The sequence below is a fragment of the Solanum tuberosum genome, unplaced genomic scaffold, assembly GCF_000226075.1.
Source record: "Solanum tuberosum cultivar DM 1-3 516 R44 unplaced genomic scaffold, SolTub_3.0 scf00357, whole genome shotgun sequence".
Lineage (NCBI taxonomy): Eukaryota > Viridiplantae > Streptophyta > Magnoliopsida > Solanales > Solanaceae > Solanum > Solanum tuberosum.
In genome coordinates, this window is record NW_006239283.1 from 485,005 (window position 1) to 488,364 (window position 3,360).

Genomic DNA, 3,360 nt, shown 5'->3' on the forward strand with positions numbered 1-3,360 from the left:
TATTGGTGATCAGAAAGATAAATTAATTGAAGTTAATTAAAATCTAGGAAAAAATTGACAATAAAAAATGCATAATTATAATACGGAAAATTGCATAATTTGAAACTATATGCAATCTTTTCATTAAATTAATACAAATAATAAAACAATACATATTATATTATAACTATATATTCATTTTACCAATAAAAATAAATAAATGTTAAAATTTCTATTATCCATTAAGATAAACTATCCATAGACTTTACCAAAAATAAATAAATAAAAATTATCCATAGAACTTCCTATAATTTAATATTAGGAAAAGTTTTACCAACGACTCTTTTCACTTAAATAAAATATTGAGAAACAAGAATTAAATCACCCCAAATAAGGGTATTCGTGAGAATGATCCACAATAAAATTAATTTAAATTTTGAAAAAAATACACAAATAGACCTTAAAACTAAATTAATTATACTAAAAATGGCCCAACCCAAACTAATTCCCTAAATGGTCAATCGGATGTGTCCCTTTTTTGTTTTGAAGTTAAACTTTTGTTAATATTCTTAAATCCTCTTTATTTGAGGTAAAATATTCATTCATCAGGTAAAATTACTTTAGAAAAAATTATTTGTCTACTACACTAAACTGTTCTCCTAATTTTAATGAACATAAAGTCAAAACTTTTTTCTCATCCTTTATTACTTTGTAAAGAATGAGATAATTCATTCTAATTTTCATCAAGTAGGTCATTATTTTTATTTGTTAAACACCTATAAAACAAATTTTAAGTATATTCTAAATTAATCTATAGATGGATCATCAGACTTTATTGCTTCATATAGTTTATGAAAATTGTTAATATATTGACACTCATAATTTTAATCTTTTCTCTTGAATAATTTTTATATAAAATAGAAAAAAAATATCATTAATTCAATTATTTAATTCAAATATATATATTTGATATGATGTTAAAAAATCACTGAATCATGTGATATTTTATTGTTCTTTCCTATCATGTTTATTTGAAAATATCATAATAATCTTTTTCCCCCAAAACTAATTAAATTTTTATTATAAATTTATATAAAACTGTAATATTGGTCGTACCAATCTCAAGAAAACAAAACAAAAACATTGTCCAATATAGGCCCAAAATTCAAAGAGAAGTGATATTTCATTAGATTATAATTAATTAGGAAATTAGGAAACTTAATGGAAAACTCTTCAGCTCCCATCTTCTCTACCCAGCCACTTCATCTCCTTTCTTCTCCCCTAATTGTTTTCTTCCCAACCTCTTCTTCTCAATTCTTCTCCCCTAATTTTACTATCTCAACTATTCTTTATTTTCGAAGTACACAAGTTGATCCATTCGAAGAGTTCGTTATCTCTGATGTAGAGCTACTACAGATTCGATTTCAAAGGTTTGGAGCTTTGCATGTTAGCTCAAAATCATCATCGATGTCTTTACTATCTCTCTTGCTATGGTTTGTTTGTTTAGCAACAGAATCGCAGCTGACTGAAGACAAAAAAATGCTCGAGTGTGTTGCTCTTAGTCAGATCCCTGATTTTCAAAGTGGGTTCTCTAGCGATTCAAGTTTTTTAGGATTATCAACCAGAAGTACAAGGCCTAGGGTTTTGGGTTTCAGCTAAAAGAGGTACAATTGTTAGTCTAATCGACATTGATTTTATATTTTTTTTTGAGATCTTCGATATGGATGCAGTAGTTTTTCCCTTTGTTACTAATGTTATTATTCTAAGTTTTTTATTTACTTTTCCCATTCAAGTGAAGCCATTTCCTGATTTCCTTTTTAGTTCTAAGCATAAATAATTTACCTTCAAAATTTATTTTGATAAATAAAATTGCTGGACATTTATGCCTTTTTGTGTGTGCAATTTTATTTTTTTCTAAAGTGTTGATCGAAATTATGCCCTTTTGTGTGTAATTTTATTTTTAAAATATCAAGTGGAGGAAAAGATAAATGTTAAATCCTAAAAAAAAAAAGTTAGACCACGCACTTCTCCACTTCCTAAGTTTCTGGGTTAATAAGCTCCACTACTTCTTTCACTTCTTCATGTTCACCCACCAAATAAAGTTATAGAAAGTAGAGAAATGGAAAAAAAACTGTCTTTTAGCGCTTATTTTTTTGTTTTTTTGGCTCCAAAAGAATTTCAGGATAACCACCATATATATGAGAAAACAGACAGAAAAGATTCAATTACAATGTGAAGCAAAGTTTCTGAACCTGAACAAGACCAGGTATGTATCAGTCTTATTTTACGTTTGAACAAAATTAGACAGATAGTTATATGTGGCAATCATATATTGAATGATTATTCATTGATTATTGTGAAACAACCATTGATCTTGCTCAATGTTTGTTTCATATAGTTAATCATAAGTTTTTGGAAAACAAACACTCTAACCTATTATGTAGATTACAGTTTCGTGTGGTGTGCATATTTACAGTTTGTGTGTGAAACATACTAGTGAAGTATACACTATTCAAGACTTCTTTTGGAACAACTTTTCCTCTGATTTGTTCATATATTGATGTTCTCCCTCAGATTTTGAAGGAAGATAGGATGGATTGTGAAAAATGGTACTCAAGCCTGTCAAATTATGCTTCTTGAACTTGAGTTAGGATAGATTGATGGAACTTTGAATTCAGATGAACTGAACCAACATCATTTGAGATGAATATTTTGTAGGACAATTAATCTTTTTGCTAAAAACAATAGGCATTTCTTCACGAGGCTCGACATTTTTTAGATCTACAACCACTTCTTAAAACCTTCTCTTATATAAGCTTTCGAAAAAGTTATTGTGTCTTCAAATTTGGACATATTTCCGGCATAAATATATCTTTGATATGTTATACTAGTTATTTGATCTTCTAGAGATTCTTCAATAGTTCGATAGACAGTAAACTCTTATATATTAATAAATGGCGTGTGCAAGATTTTCTGAACTAATGATTATGTTCTTTTTAGATTTTCCTTTAGTTGTCAATGATTGGTGCTTTTACATAACTATTTTTGTTAAACCATTGGATTTTATATCTTATTAACATTCTAAACTTACATTTTCTGTTTTGATAGAATTCTGCAAATTGATGGCACCGGGTGGACGTGTTTTTAAGCAAACTACACTTCAGGGGAAACAATTCTAGATACTCAATCACTAGATGAATCAAATAACCATACTCCTGCTGTGAATACAAGTAATACATTTTATTATAGTGATTAGGATTAATTTATTTAGTTATTGACTAAGTTGGAACCGAAAACATTAACCATTGAAATTTTTATTTATGTTAAACTTGTTACGAGAAATATGAACGATAGCTCAATATCTGAGTATCTGATATTGAG

The 3,360-nt window shown here is 27.9% G+C and overlaps 1 long non-coding RNA gene across 1 annotated transcript in view; it reads left to right on the forward strand.

Annotated features, from left to right (window-relative positions):
* Positions 1 to 1,111: 1,111 nt before the first annotated feature.
* Positions 1,112 to 3,360, forward strand: part of LOC102583260 (uncharacterized) — a 3,490-nt gene continuing 1,241 nt past the window's right edge. Inside the window, exons 1-3 of the long non-coding RNA XR_368421.2 lie at positions 1,112 to 1,643; positions 2,154 to 2,245; positions 3,088 to 3,209. This is a non-coding gene — a long non-coding RNA (uncharacterized lncRNA). The remainder of the gene's footprint in view (positions 1,644 to 2,153; positions 2,246 to 3,087; positions 3,210 to 3,360) is intronic.